Raw genomic sequence first — 16,743 nt, 5'->3', positions numbered from 1 at the left:
TTTCTGGGGCTCTCCAGAAATTACCCCAGAAAATCAGGGGCTGTTTATAACATGCCTGTGCATGTGTGCTGAAAGCTATAATAACAGGGCTTCTACCAGGAGTGTTTTTGCAGGAGGTTAGAACAGCAAACAGCAAGGAATTCCCAGTGAGTCTGTCCAACACAAGAACTGTTGCCTGGTGAACCTGCCTTCACCCTGTGTTACTGTGAGCAGGGCTGGAAACCATGAGGAACAGAAGCCTCTGTGAGGAGCGCAAGTCCCCAGTGCTCCATTCATGGTGGAAACAAAACTGGGAGCTACTGGCTCAGGGCAGTACACAGGCAGAGCTTCAAAGCTTCCCAGAGATCCACAGGCATCCACTGACCTCCAAGTAGTGAGGAATGGTCAGAGATGGTGTATTTGTGTGTTTTCCTGCTCCTGTGCAGTTTCCTATTGGTATGAAAGGTTCTGCTGAAGTTCTACTCTCTCAAAATCAACCCAGCTGCTGTTGCAAGGCAAGAGGCTGCGTAACACACTCGCTCCCTGCTGCAGGCTCCTTTTAGCTGATTAGTCATTACTGCAAGCACTATTCAGTTGCACAGCTAGTGTCTCACCCCAGCACAATGAGCTTTCCTTCCTTCTTGTAAAGGGAAATTAATAATCCCAGTGTCAAATACTACAGTCTATTGTGGTGAGCAAATTTTGCTCGCTGTTGTTTTTGGGTTTTTTTTCCTTCCCTGCCCTCCTAGTCCCTGAATGGTAAGCTACTAGTGAGCGATCTGGACTGTCTGGCTCTCTGCAGGCTATTTCCTTTTCTTCACTTTTCATTTTGAAAAATATGCAAACTTCCATCTGTTTCTTGAATACAATCCTTCTGAGATCTATGTATGCATGAGCTTTTTGTGCTGAAGAGGCAGGTTTCTTAGGACTGTAACATTTTACGTGAATGCATTTTGACATTGGTTTTCTGCTTCCACATACTCATCCTACCTGCATATTGTGTTTTAGGTGCCACTCAGAGTAATCATTAAACTTCTATCACACTTGTAATGCAATTGGGCACCAATATTAAGTAGGAGCAATAGCAAAGCTGATAAACAGTAAAATCTCAGGTTTCTTTTTTTAGCCAGGGTGTATGTGCTTCTGCTCTGCAGCAGATGTTTCTGCCTTTGAGGCAATTTCAATGCTGAGCTATTTTAAAGACAGATTATTCTACATGAACGAGTAAATTCATAATTAATTCTGCTTTCAACTTTTAAAGATTTTTTTTTTGCCATTGAGAGAAAAAATGAAACTGCCTAAAATGAAAGTTTATATAATTCTTGTTCCATCAGATGGTGTTCCAGTGACAAAGGATAATTCGTTCTGACCAGGGATGGATTTGATTCATACCTAACACTGAGAGGTAGGATGTGAGTCAGATAACTAAAGGCTGTCATTATATAACTGAAGAGATGCACATAAACCAGACCCCATTAGAGCACATTGCCTCAAATATCTTACCTCTCTAAGACAGGTGATGTTGAAAGCACTTTTTTTGCCTCCTATCTTCCCATACAAACTGCATTTATTAATTAAACTTGGGACAAAATTCATTTAGTTTGGAGACCCCAACTATGCAACCTCTCCTCAGAACTGTCTGCCAAATTTACTGCAGTTTCTGGATACCTTCTTTAGGGTAAGAAAGGTCATTTTGCTGAGCAAAAAATAAACAATGTTAACATTGTTTATTTATAATGTTTATTTCTAATGTTTATTTATTCTAATGTTTTATTTATGTTCGTTTATTTGTTTATTTATTTATACATTGTTGTGTGCACTGGTATGTTTTCTGAAGGAATATTTTTATGTCTTCTTGTGTTGTAAATGCAAGGTACTGTGATGATTTCTGGCCTCCTGGAAGGAATTTGGGGAGAGTTGGAATTGCAAAAGATGTTTTCAGTGGTGTATCCTTGCTGCAAAAGGAGAGGTGCTGTTCCAAATAAAACTCTCTAGTTTTTAGACAGTCCTATTAAGTCACCCAGATAACAAAGGCTTACACATCAGTGAAATTGGATGTTTCAGTGGATAATATTTTAGGTTCCAGACAGACAAAAATGGATGGGAAAAGCCACAAAGCAAAGTGCAGACTGAGCTGCTCTTTCAGCAAAAACTGCTGAGATTCATCAATGCCAGGTGAGCTGAGATGTCTCTATGGCTCTGTTCAGGGCTGTGTACCAGGAGAGGTACAGCTGCTCTGGAATGGCAAATGGCACAGGGAGATGTGGGGCAGTTGCCCTCTGCATCCTGCCTTAGTGACTCAACCACATCCCCCTCTCAGAGGATGTGACCCATGGGTCTTACCTCATGTATCTGAGTGCAGCAGAAGAACACTACACAAATATTCCTTTGATGTGAGGTGCTCTGTTCACATTCTTACAACTCTTGCAGCTTTGACTTTACCTTTTTATTTACTTTTTCAATGTCTGTGGGTTTTGTGAATGTTTTTTATGTGTGTGTGTGTGTTTTCAAAATGATGTGATTGTATTTGCTTTCCTTTCAAGGGTTGTTGGTGTTCAGACTGTAGTGTTTTGGGGGAAAAAAAAAGATATTGTAATGCAAAAGTTATCAGAAAACGTTTAATTTGAAGAATATGATCGTGTCAATACAACTCTGAGTGGGGCACTGTAAGTTTTGGGTCTTGGAATACCTTCTTTTTTCATCAGAGTAATGGAAGCCTCTGGTGCTGTACAGTGTTAGTAATCAACCCTTAGGGAAGAAAGAAAAAAAACATTAATTCTGACAGCAGAAGCAGTGGCTCTGAATGGCCTTGTGGATTTCAATTTCTTTTTCTCATTCCAGTGAGAATATGCATATTTATAGTGCATATTTTTGACAATTTCTGTTTTGAAGTTCACATGCAGCTTCAGACAATACAACATCTTCCAAACATCTCTCTCTTGCTAAAACTTTCTTTGGTTAATATAATACTTTAATTTTTATAGTCTGCTGAAATTTCTATCTTCCATAAGGGAAGCAAAGCGTGGGAATTTCGGACTTTTGGTTCCTGTCCTCTTTTATGTAGGTACTAGTTGTTTTTCAGATAGATATATCATTATCTTCCATAAATACTAAGGCAATGTTGGTCCTAACAGTCACATAAAATTATATAAACTAATTTAAGACACAGAATTAGAGTTTTGGTACCATTGTTTCCCTCGTGAGTGCCATTCATCTCACAGAATAGAAACTAGCATGTGAGGAGAAGATGGGGGATGGTGGAATAAAGAAGCAGGATTGGTTTTTGGAAAACAGAAACTGTGTGTCGCTTGGCTAAAAGAGGAAGTGACAATCAACCATATTTTATTAAATATACATGGAAGAGAACAACTTGCTGTGTTCACATAACCCCAAGTCTATGGGGGTTGAGCCACTACTCAGGGTCAAAGACTGTTTCTCATTTTAAAAACTGGTATTTAAGATACAGGCTAATTCCTGGAGGCACCCATTCATGCAGATGAAACTTGTAGATCAAAATTAATGGATTTTAGTCCTTAACAGGAGAGAAAGATGAAAAAAATATATGAAAATAGCAGATTCCTTCACTTGCCTCCCCCTTGTAAGAAGCAGGTTTTGCTTTCAGTTGCCTTTATTAATTTTTTGTTGAACCAAGTATACTGTCAGATTTTTTGTCCAGATTGCGCAAAACAGTACTTGGCCAAGCTGACAGCAATTACAAAAGCTTTTATTTGAGCCCAAATTATCTTTTCATAGCTACTCAAGTGAATCAGAGAATATGAAACAAAACTGAATAGGTTGCATTTTTACAACTATAAATGAACCTTCATTCTAGATATATAAACTGTCAGAAATGGTAAAACAGTATAAAAAAATCTCTTGCCTATTTAATATTTCTTAACATTGCCAGATACCATCAGTTTTTGACAATCATTCATGTTATGTCAGTTTTAATACTGTTGAACATGGTACATATTTCCCTTGGCTTTAACTGACATTTACTATTTATGTGAAGTGAGTTTTCTTTAATATAAATGAAGGCTACTTTTTCCCTATTTACTTTGTAGATTTATTTTTTCCAGACACATACTATATTGTAACATTGATTAATTGTATTTATTGACTTGTTCGCTAATTATTTTCGAACACATTGAATAAATTAATATGTTGCTGAGTTGTGTTTTAGCAAAGTAGAATCTAAATTAGCTCATACAAAAGGCAGATCAAGTCCCAATTCCAGAAAGCCCTTATTTTTCAAGCCTTAAGTCCTACTTGTCTCCCATTCACTCCTCTTCTCTTCTCTGCTTTACACCAGACATCAACTCAAGTTTGGCAAAACATATAAGCTTGTGCTTAATCCTTGCTGCTCAAAAATCACAATGTAAAAATAAATCCAAACAAGCCAACAACACTTGTTTTTATTTGCCTTCTGGTTTTATATTGTCTGATAATATTTTGAAAATTTAGCACCAGAAATATGCCTAGCAATTACAACTCAACAATTAAGTAAAAATAACTCCTAGAGGCTAGTTCTTTAGGAAAAGCACATTAGGACACTCACAAAAAGTTATGAGCACTCTCAACACTGAGTTGTCTCGAGCAAAGTACTTAATGCTCAATTATGGATTACATCTAATAGCAAAATGAGTAAGCAAATGTTTTAACAGACTACTTCTGCCAGGCTAGCCTTTTCCCTAGGTTTCTCTCAGGCTGAATATGAATCAGCTCTGCTCCAGAAACTACATAACTATGTCTGTGTGTTCCTAATTTGCTCTGCTGTGTCTCACTTACTGTCTGCCTGCTTTGGAAGGCTGGTAGGTCAGGCATCTCTCAGAATGCCTTAACAGAAGACTTTGTGTTTTGTGTACTTAAACTGGAACTTTTTTTCATTTCAGATTTCTTTCTTATTCTTTTAAAGACGTAATATTTTTCATTACAAACTGTACCCTCTGCTGTGGTGGGTATCTTTGCAACAGTGACTGCTTTGAATTGGCTTCATTTTCATTAGACAATAGGTAATAATTCACTATTCTGAGGAGCCTCACTAACAGTTAATATTTTATAAATACTTGGTCATTATGTATTGCAGCATGTTTTTTTAAAAACAGTTCTTTTTATATAATTCTTATGGGAGAAAAGGGAGAATAAAAGGTAATTGTGTAATATTTCACAAATCTATATTTAAAGTGATTAAAAATTGGATGATGCTGTCATTGTGAATCTTCTTAGTGATGACAATTGATAATAAAAATACACAAAGGAATTGAATTAAGTATTCCACATCCTTTTGTATTTCCTGTGGGGTTTTATTTCCAATTGTCTAAATAATAGACAATTTGTTTTTTCATTATATTTTTAATTTTTTTTTTATGTTCCAGTTAATTATCTTTATATTGATCAAAGCATCTTGTGAGTCTTGAGTTACAAGTACTAAACTTGAGAGTTTACTTCTCACAGTTCCAATTCTTCTGTGATTATTAATGTTACCACATACTTAAAAGTGTTTGTGAGGCTGAGGCTTACTTTTGAACAGAAGCTGTAGGAAATATTGGAAAGACTGAGCATGAACAACTAAATTATTCTACAAGCACAGGCTGTAATCCTATTGCTACTGTGAATTGCTCACAGTCTTCAGGACTCTGCACATAAGTATTTAAAAGTCAGATGTTAGGAAAAGGCTTCTGCCTGCTCCCTCCATCTTAGCACTGCCTGAGGGTGGGATTTGTTTGACCTAACTCCAGCTGCCAGAAAATTAGGTGTTTGAAATATATCAGTCACCTATTCTGTCACAAAGGAGACAGATTTATATGCACAGAGATTTATCAGCAGTCTCCATAGCTTGTGGCATATATAGGTAGTTGGAGTAGCTTTTGGGCAAGGATAAAAACAGGAGAGAAAGAAAAGGGAAAATGAAAAATTTCCCTGGGGAAAAGTGGGGAGAAGTGACAAGATCCACAGCTGAGCACGCTCAGGTCCTGATTCCATCAGCATCAGGGGTTTTACCAGCACACATGCACACAAGTTCCAGTAGTACCTGTACTGTCTTCATGTCTTCAAGACATGCTCAAGCTGTCAACTTTTATGGGCACAATGCTGTTAAGTGCTGATGGCAGCATATTTTGGGAGCAGGTGCTGCAATCAGTTAAGCTGAATGCATACCATTTGGTCCATTGAGTAAGCAAAGTGTTGGGAAAGGATGGAGGAAGGATGACTCTCACAATGGTGGTGGTCATTCACACAACAATGAGAAAATATTGTCATAAGAAAATGCAAAAACACTTCTGTTGTGACTTCAATGAGAGAATTGAGCTGCAAGTGAAAGCCCTTTGTGATAGAAAACACAGAGACTGTGCAACACTACCTTGGGAATGGATGGATCACCCCAGGGAAATGCATGTCTCCACTGCTGCAGAGGGATTCCAATTGAAGTTTGTTGTTTAACTTTTTGTTGATATGAGTTGAATCCTACTCCATATACACACATCTGACAGCATGATACTTTTAATGTGAAGTTCTTTATTTGCCTTCAGGAATACTCATAGGCCATGCTCTTGGTAATACTATATTTTTCTTGGTTATACTTATATCTATCTTTAGTTTAGCAGCTTTTAGTAGAATACTTTTATTTATATCAAAATGACATATTCTCTAAGAAACTGACACTCTTCTAAAATGATCTGAGAAAATGGTCTTGTTCACACTCAGCAGTTGCAGCACTTCAACTGTGCTATGAAGCCAAAAAAGTCCAGTATGCAATAACTGAAAATTATGCCTAAATATTTCAGCAGCTCAAGTTGTTATGTCATCAGTTATATCTAGCTTATCCAGGCCTATTCCCATTGGGTTTAATGAACTGCATAGAGTGGTAGTACTTCAGACCCATTAGCAGCTGGAGATGTAAAACAATTTCAGTAGAAGGAATCCCTTCCATCACAGAAATAGTTACACAGACACAATATGTCATGTAGAGCAAGGCTAAGAAACCATTGTACAATGATTTACTGACTACGGCACTGGGTTTTTATTCTCTTTTCTGCTTTCTACCACCTGCTGTATCCAGTTTTTAAGTTAGATTCTTCTTTTGACAGAGCATCATTCATGCAGATCACTGTCCTGTTAAGGTTATTTTGATATATTTCCTTTGTGTGACTCCCTCTTTGAAGATCAGGCCCTTCACCCAAGTCTACAAGGTTGAAGAACTGCCTGCTGTTCTGGCTGTGATCTCTAGTTCAGGAGTGAAAGGACTAGTAGGAGTAAAACTAGTCCCCAGGCTCTTTAACATATAGTACCTCGAGTATAGTGAGCTGGCTTACCTGATTCCAGCTCTTGTACTGCTTGCCTGTGCGTCATTCAAAGTGGGCACTCTCAGCTTTTGATGGGTGCATTGATCTGTACTTTATATCACCCATCACAAACCTACAAACACACAGGTGAAGTTACACCCAGGAATTAAGCTCTGATACTCAGAATGACATAATCAGTGATCCAAATACCAATGGTGGGATTCTGTGGCAGCTTCTCTTCCCAAGGAGTAGAGATGCTATTTCTACCAACAGTGAGAAGTGTTAGAGGACTAGCAGTGAGGTTGGCTGGTTTGTTTGAAACGTGTAGATGGCACCTTCATCAGTCATGTAGGTTTTAAAACACTTTTGTTAAATAGTTATCAGTTTTTCAAGTATATGCATTTCACAGAATAACAATTTCTGACAGCTAAACTAAGTTTGAAAGCATCAAGCACTGGCACTCAGATAATGACAGTGGCAGGAATGTTTTTACTGCATTAGATGCCAATTAAATTACTGATTTCATAATTATAAATCAGCATGTTACAGTGGATAATTAATGTTGTCACACTCAAGCTGAGACACTTTATATAAGCATAACCCTTTCCTCTGTTGATCTGCTTATTCAGGAAAGAGAAAATATTGCATATAATTTTTTAATATTTGAATACATATCTTTTAGGATTCCTGCTCCTGCCTGCAGCCATAGCAGCATTCTGTCCTATACAATGGTTCAATTTAATGAGTGTGGACAGTGTTCAGAAGGGACACAATGACCTCCAGGAAGAGAATGTCATTTAAAATTAAGACTAGTTTGGTGTGCAAAAAGAAGAAAAACAAAATACTTAAAAATAATTGCCAGGTATAGCATTTTACCAGTAAGAAACTGTGTTTAAAAAGGTTGTTTGGAAACTCACAGTAACAAGGATTTGGCACAGAAGGTTTGTTTGCTAGTGTAGAGCTGCTCTAAATTATAAAGGTAGTCATGGAGAGGTAGTACTAGAATAAGATCTTCCATTCTATAACACAACAGTATCCCCAATCTTTTCGGCACTTTAAACTTAGTTGTGGTCAAGGTGGTTCATTTGAAATTTGGAAGTCATAAAAATAAATATATGAGAACCTGACCAATAAACACAGGACAAACTATAGATTTAAACACTATTGTCCATCTATGAGAGGAAAATAGGGTTTTGGGTTTTTTTTCTCAAAAATAAGAAGAATCAGTGATAGTTGACCATGTATCAGCACAAAAATTCTACTTTTAACCAAGGATGAGTTCTACTGATTTGTGCTGGGAATTGGGAAGCCACATCTCAAGGCCATTCCCATCTTCAGGGAGTTTAAAATCATAGCTCCCTTCCTCAGGAGAGCAAGGCAGACTACTAGAACATTTTACAGCTCCCTCTTCCAATTGAGCTACATTGAAACCTGGAATGCAGAAATTATGGGACTAGACGTACAAATACAAGACACTTATTTCTGCTTTAAAATGGAAGACAGTGCTGCTATTAACCAGACATGGGGTTTCAGCTTCTGCTTTCAGAACTTTTTGTGCTTCTGTAATATTGAAAAGAGACCATTCTTTCAGCATGTCTTAAAAATGCTGACCTTGACATGGGCCTATCCTTAGATGCACATTCTGATTTGTAAGGAGATCAGGCATGCATGGCAGTCAAATATAGTCAGAAGTTGCTTTATCATTTTCTTCACCATCCATAGCATCTAATGCCACCACTCTGCAGCATACCTATCAATGTGTTTTCCTTTCCCAGCTCTATGATTTCTTTAGGTCTGTTTTCTTTACCAAATCACAAAATTCTGGTCATAGAGTAGAGCTGCTTTCCTGGCTGCTCTACAGGATCTTGTGCCTTGCAAACAAACCCTCTTCCTCCCCTGTGGAGCCAAGAGACTGCCCAGTGAACACGACAGTAGAGAATGGCACCTGCCTACCCAAATATTCGTATTTACACTAAAGAGAATCAAAGGAAATACTTTATGATGTTATAGATCTAAAAAGACTCCTTTTTTTTTTCAGTTTATGGTGTTCTGATAAAAGTGTATGAATTTAAAGAGGTAAAAAATTGAAAACCAGTCTATTTTAATCTAATTGTTCAGGATTAAAGTACAGAAAAAGTTATATTGTAAAATGTCTTTATCTTATAGTAGAAGGATAATTGTGGTGCTTTTATGAGTAGACAGGAATGATACAATGACTGATCGATCCCAGTTTTCTATATACATACACATTCTCTATTTTTAACATCAATACAGCTTTCAAACATTTACTTGAAAGAATTAGTCCTGGGTTGGGTTTTTTGTGCTATTACTACTTTTGTAGTCCACAACTTTTAAAATTGAAACTAAACCTAGTTATGATTATTGAGACAAAAGCAACACTCTCTTTATAAATATGTATACACGCCCTAAGTTAATCAGTACACTGCTCTGGAATTAGCTGACTTGTTTGCCTTGGTGTGTCGCCAATTAGCAGGAACTCAGGGATCCTGGCAGTTGACAGCTGGAAAGAGATCCCAAGTTCTGTGTCATACGGTTTGCTGTGTTGTACAAAACCCTGAGCTCATGGTATTAATGCTTTAATTTGCTTATTAGAACCTTCGTCAGCAAGCTGTCTGCTACTTTCTAATGAGCAAAATATACCTCTAGAACACTGCAAGGAGCTGATTTCCTCAATATAAGGCTCTTGTGATGTCTGAAAAAGTGGCTTTTTGCTTAGTATTACTAAAAGGAGCTGGTGAATAGAAAAAAAACCAAGAAAAATCACAACAGATAAACAGAATAAGGGAAGAAGAGTGAAGGCAGTTCTTTGTCCTGGAAATTGCATAAATCAGAAATATTTCAAAATAGAACACCTTTAGAAGATAATTAGGCGTTTGTTCATGGGACTCCAGCTTTAAAATAAAAGTACACACTCTAAGAACTAAATGTTTATTATTTAATAGCGTGCGACAAATAGTAGGATTCACATAGTTCTTCAATACATGATTGTGAATGGTTGACTTCTTTATAACATAAAATACACACGCACAAATATAGTCTACTAACATAATAGGTACAATATAGAAAAACAGTTTACTTCCTTTAAGATTTAGTATAAGCCATAGTTGTTTTCTAAGTCTGTTTATTCTTGAAAAGTTGGATAAATAAAACACAATCACCCAACACAATAGGATCAGAAAGTTAAGTCCCACAGTAGTGAGCAACACTAGAGTTAATTATTTTACGTCTTTAACTTCATTCTTCTCTAGAAAATAATATATTCTAGAGATTATATTCCATATATCCTTATATATATTTAGAGAATGAGAATGCAATTCTCCTTACATTTCACATATGATCTATAAGAGCAGTGCTGATGCTGCATACTCCTGCCACAGCTTGGGAATGAGCAGCCAGTCACATCCATGGCACAGGATGTGGCTGGAGTCATGAGAGCTCTGTGAGAATTACACACAAACAAGTCAAGATTAGTATTGATCTATTTCTGCATTATTTACAGTTCCCCTTGAGTCCATATGCATGGTTTTGATGGAGCTTATCTGCATTAGGATTCAAGCTAAATATCACATTAGAAGCCCCCCCCCAGGGAGAAAAGCTTTCTGAGTACAATATAATGGAAAACACATATCTGCAGAGTGCTAAAGATGACTACATAACCTCCCGTGCTGGCTGCTATAGAGATTAACACATGACTGTACAAAGTAATACATATTTGTTTATAAGGCAGAAGTAACACATGTAGCTAAGGAACTAAAATGAAAATTGCCACATTTCATCCTTTCTTTGGAGGAGTTTCATCAGTGAATGAAAACATCAGGAGAATGATAATAGAAATGAAGATAACTTCTTTACACAGAGAAGTTTGAAAACAAAACTTTGACAGGAGTGAAATGACCTTGCCTGTTTAATAAGCTTAAATAGGCTCCTGCTGGCAGTGCTCCTATCTGTTGAAGGACAGATAACAATCCTGCTGTTTATGTCAGGGTTTACAATCACTGTCACAGAGCTCGTCCGGTATTGTCTATGGGAGCAGCAGCAGGGAAAAGTGCAGAGTAGAAATCAGTGTTATTTGTGAAGAAAGATATTTCACTGTGAGTTAGAGCATTTGAAATGTATATATCCCTCATCGGAGTTCTGGCAGACTGAGCAAATCTACAAGTGGAGCTGCTGAGTCAGCATTATCCCTGATAAAGCCACACAGAATCAGCTTTGCAGTGTTAGGAAAAATGTATGTGTCTTATCCACATGTGTAGATACCAGCCAGTGATCCACAGAGAAAGTAGGGTTGTGTGGAGCACCAGTTTAAGGTGTTAACATTGGTGTCAGCAAATTGTGCTGGGGCAACATGAGATGTGGGGCTTGTACCTCAGAGAACCACTTTTTTCTGGATTTGATCTGTTTTGCTGCAAGTCAGCTGAAAGGATAGCAGTCAGCAGAACAGCCATAATAATGTTCTCCCTTACCTGGGGTAATTATCTTTCTCAAGGCTTTAGAGGGCAATATCCGTTGCAGTATCTCTAAGAGCAGCTCCAGTTACCTGGTGAGTTAAATATCTTGAGTAATAGATACAGGAAAATGGCAAGTTTCCTACTGCATAAGAGCACAGGACTTGCTAGCAAAGGATTCATTAATATTTCTTAATTCTTGATCAGAAACCAAACCATAGCCATAGGACAAGGAATAAAGAGTTCACACAGAAAGGGAAAATTTAGGTAGGTATGCAGAATTGTGAGGTTGGTGAGGCACTGGAACAGACTGTCCAGAGAAGCTGTGGATGCCCCATCCCTGGCATTGTTCAAGGCCAGGCTGGATGGGGCATTTAGCAACCTGGTCAAGTAGGATATGTCCCTGTCAATGACAGAAGGCTTGGAACTAGATAATTTTTAGGTCCCTCCTAACCTAAACCATTCCATGATTTTTTAACAATTATTGTTGCTGAACAAATACACATAGTAGAAAAGAGTGAAATTGATAGCTATCGTGGTTTAGGAATAGCAGTCTCCAATTTAGTTCTTCTGGTAAAACCACAGTTCTGCTTGCTCCTCCCTGCCCCCTGAGCTGGAGGCATAAGGAGTAAACATCACAGATTGGGATGTACTAGAGAGCTACAGGTAGGAGTTTACCGGAGTCAAAAGCACCACCACTGGTGAAAAAATAACCTCTCTGTTGTTGCTTGGCCTGTTGTAATGTTGTTTTTAAAAGATTTCCTGCAAGACTTCACACTATATCAAAGCCCAAAGGAAATAGTCCTTGTCTTTTAGGGCTCATAGGTTGTTTTTTCATTTTCCAGAGCCAAAAGAAATTATTAATAAAACTCCTTCTTAAACAGAAGTTATTATGTGTCAATTTCTGATAAGTGCTATGTTACTAAGGTACACTGGTGGAGGAAAGAACACCATTAGACGTAAGGGCTCAAGAAAAATAGTGTTTTATTCTAAATAAGCTTGTATTGAACCAAAACAAAAACAAGGGAAGTTTTTTTCCTTATTAAAAATTGCCTTACTCCTCATAAGGTTTTGTCACATTTTGTGAGGTTTTAGTGTTCTCTGACCTGCAAATCTTCAGCACTTCACCTTCAAAGAAGTTAGAAGTCATTTCATCCAGGACGGGTAGCAAGAGTTCTGGGGAAAATGTGTGCCCAGTGCATATATTCCTGGAGGGAGGTGGAGGAAGGATAGGAGAGCCACAATAGGAAAGATGAGTGAAAAAATAGGAGTCTACCCTTCTGTTTGGATGAATTCTGATCCCAGGTGCTTAAGACAGTGAAGGATAAAAAAAGCTGTAGAATTTGTATGCCATGGTGATCCCCTTGACTTGAGATGATTCATTCACTTCAACAACTTGGAGCACATGAGATGGAACAGCACCTTTGTGCCTAAAATAAGATTCTGCTGAGAAAGCCCGAGAGCATGGCCAGGGTTATGCTGCTCCTTCAGCTCAAATGTTTCTACATTGTGTCGCCCAACACACACAGTTCCAAAATCCTCTTCAGCCAGGAAATAAAGCAAAGATTTCTGTCTGTACCATCTGCTTAGACCAGTCCCTTTCTGCAGACTTCCTGCAGGTTTTCTTTCCTGGAAGTCCCATCAGGGTCTTGCTAGTTGGTCTTGAAGAGATATGACAAGAGAATCAGTTAAAAATCCCTAGAATGTCACAGAGTGATGATGGAGGACTAAAAAAGTCCAACCATTATCAGCACAGCCCGTGTAAGCCAGGAGAGTTGAGAGTGCTTTCTGCTGACCCAGCTGTTCTGCAAGGCAGTAAAATCTGTCAGATTTCACAGAATGGCCCTCACCCACCTCCCAGAGCACATGTTCACCATCAGCATTCATTTCTGTATGCATTCCCTGAATGTGATGTGAAAACTCAGTAGAGGTTCAGCCTTCCCTCATCAAGCAGAGCAGTCACATTGCTGAGAAATCAGAAGGGTCTAGCTGGACACGGTGGGAAAATGCATCTCACAGATATAGGAGACTCATTCTTTAGACAGGAGAAACAAGAAAACTGCTTGTAAGAGCTGATACAATAGGGGGTTAGTTTGAGTTCAAAAGTATTCCATAGTGACATAAAATTTGTGGCAGAAATTATTGTAAAATCAATTTTAACACCCCAGCCTATGCAGATATCAGTTCCATTTTCTATTTGGTTTTCTGATCTCAATGCGATTTCCTGGTCTTTTTTTTTGTTTGATCACATCCCCAATCAATCTTACACCTGTTAAATGTTTTTCCCCTTCGTCCTCAGTGCTCACTCCCTTGTGGGTTCATTACAATTTATTTTTCATATGACTGAGCTTTGCACACATCTGTGCCCAGTGCAGGATCTTCTTGGTATGGTTGTTGGCCAAAGATTGCATTCACACAGGTAAATCTTTGGCTCTAAACAGTTTTTCATCAGTGGGGAATGCTAAAGGTCTAAACTATCTTTTTTTCCTGTTTAATCCTCGGAGCTTTGTATAAGAATTATTTCACATATTCTTTAAATGGGTGCCACAGGTTTCAGTGTTGTTGGGAGAACTCACAACTACTAGTCAACAGTTAAAGAGTGCTTTTGTACTGAAATTTATTTACAATTACACATGTACAGAAGCAGTATAAATTTTTAGTAAGTGATATTTTTTTCTAGGAATAATTCAGAGATGCAAAACACCCAAGAAGTATACTTGTATCCCTTCAGAGGAGGTTTTCTACAATGTATTTATTGTTTTCTAAATATGCAGTAAGGCTTGCCAAGTATTGCATAAGAAGATGTGAGGGATGCTAAAGATCTGTCAAAACCATCTTTCACTGAGGTATTTTTTAAATTAATCTTTAAACTCTAAGCTTAAAGCTTGGTAAGGCAGCTCAGTTCAAGAAGGTGTCTTTTTTAGGAAATGGACTTCCTTGTGTTAGATTATTAACTGTCATCATGGATTTTGAGGTTTCACACTTACCATATTCCAAGCTCCATAGAAATTCTTCGAAGAATTAATCTTAATATGTCTTCAGATTGCATTGAAAAACTATAATGTTGTCTTCTGTCTTTAAAAGCCATTGGGTTATGGATTCTTTTCTATGAATTTTTGATAAAGTGGTCCAGAACAAGGAAAAGAAGTAGTTATTTGTCAAATAATCTCATGAAATTTGTATTGGCTGTTTAAATGCTTGTTTTGAAGAGCTAACCAAGATCATGCAAAAACTTCCAGTAGATCCATGAATAAGAAATAGTTTTGTCTTATGTATTTACTGCTGCAAGACTTCTACAATTTTATAAGACAATAGATCCCAGTTTGTTCAAAGAAAAAAAATTCAATAATGGAAAGAAATTTTGCTGCTTAGTTTCATCATTCAGTTCTGTCCCTAATGCGATTTTCATATCAGAAAAACCAAACTTGCAAAGCTGAATGTTTCTAGCAGCTGGTATTGGAGCTCAGGTTTCCCTTGGGACAGTGGGGAAGAAATCCTTGGTGTCCTGCATGCAGCTACAGATGCACCTGCTAAATCAGCTGTGCTCCCCTGCTCCAACAATTGCATGTCTGTGCCAACACGCAGCTCTGTTCCGTGCCACCCAGCCTCTTTGGAGCCTCACCTCCTCTTTAAAATATGTATACATCAGTTTTGTGTGTGGTGCAGCCTGAGTGCTGGGCAAAGCAGCAGGTTGTGTATGGGAGCAGAGCACACCATTTGTCTGATTTACCTGCACCAGTCGCATTTCCCTTCACCATGGGAAGCCCGATGTGCTGTGTCCCTGCAGCCCACCTATCCCACACCAAAGTGTCTGTCTTCCTGATGGCAAAAGCTGAGATAACTAAAATACTGCTTCCCTACTAAATATCCCCCTTCTGGAGATATGAAAGCATGTTCTGAGAAAATAACAAAAAGGTAGATAAAATGCAAATGATAATATGAAACCACCAAAAAAAATCCTATTCAATGGATACTAACCTTTCAATCAATCAAAATACTGGGGTGTTTTAAGTATTGATATTTTCTCAAACATTCATAGCTACCTTAAAGAAAAAGAGAACAATTATATTTCTTTTGAGGAAATGTACGATAGGGCACTAGAATGTGAAAATTAGTTTTCTGTGTTGTGTAATATTATTCTGATAGGGAGGAAAAATGATAAAAGAAGCTAAATGGTTTGGGGTTCAGTTTTGGGATTTTTTAAATATATGATTCACAAAAGAATGTCTTACAAAGTTTTGTATTACTTGTTACAGCAATTTTTTATGATGATTCATAGCTGTGACAATTCAGCCTATTGATATCAAAACCACTTTGTGCAATTGCTCTCTGCTCTTTTGTTCCACTGACAATATGCAAAACTCTACTTATATCACTTGGGATGTTTCAGTATTTGAAATTTCTGACTTGAGTCAACTGTTTAATCAATATATTTCATAAAACAACAAAGTTTAAAGATTGTTTTCTGCTGTTCCAGGCATCAGTAGGATAAGGAATGACAGTGGTTTTGTAGGTTTAAGTTTAAAACAGTGATTTTACCAGCTGTTGGGGAAAACTGCAATTACATTTCCTTTGTGTTTACATTCTGGATATGTTACAAAATTACTGTAATTATGTAGAATAGAACGTGATGATTATATGGTTGGCTTTTTGCATTTCAAAACTATAAAGATATTATAACAACATTACATGTCTAAGTTGCTCTCATAGGAAAGTAAAGGGTACAAGTTCCCTTCTGGCCTTAAATCAAGCTGTTTGTGGTATATTTCAGGTCAACATGTGCAGGCTGTAGCCACTGCAGTAAGCCCTCCAGAACAAGTCGTCCCTGAACAAAAGGTATTCAATTATTCAATTTGCAAACAACCTTTGAAACACTGAAATGAGAGTGAATCTGTTTATCTGGCCTGGCAACCAACATCTCATTCAAGTCTCATTCCCAGCTAGACTTAGATTACTGAAAAATTCAAGCAAAGACCCTCTGTGTAATATTGATCAAGAAAGAAATACATGTGAGTAAA

The 16,743-nt window shown here is 37.7% G+C and overlaps 1 protein-coding gene across 7 annotated transcripts in view; it reads left to right on the top strand.

Moving 5' to 3' along the window:
- The window catches only part of HS3ST5 (heparan sulfate-glucosamine 3-sulfotransferase 5), a 193,625-nt gene that overhangs the window by 71,222 nt on the left and 105,660 nt on the right, over nt 1–16,743 (top strand). For 3 of the 7 annotated variants that reach the window (XM_064707914.1, XM_064707918.1, XM_064707917.1), the window contains exon 2: nt 16,497–16,561. The exons of 3 other annotated variants lie outside the window; for them this stretch is intronic. The gene's annotated coding sequence lies outside the window, so the exon portion shown is untranslated. Of the gene's footprint in view, nt 1–1,314; nt 1,385–16,496; nt 16,562–16,743 lie in introns of those variants that run through there. One more of the 7 variants, XM_064707919.1, reaches the window with a different exon arrangement.

The sequence above is a fragment of the Zonotrichia leucophrys genome, chromosome 3, assembly GCF_028769735.1.
Source record: "Zonotrichia leucophrys gambelii isolate GWCS_2022_RI chromosome 3, RI_Zleu_2.0, whole genome shotgun sequence".
Taxonomy (NCBI): Eukaryota; Metazoa; Chordata; class Aves; order Passeriformes; family Passerellidae; genus Zonotrichia; species Zonotrichia leucophrys.
This window is presented reverse-complemented; position numbering and strand designations above follow the sequence as displayed.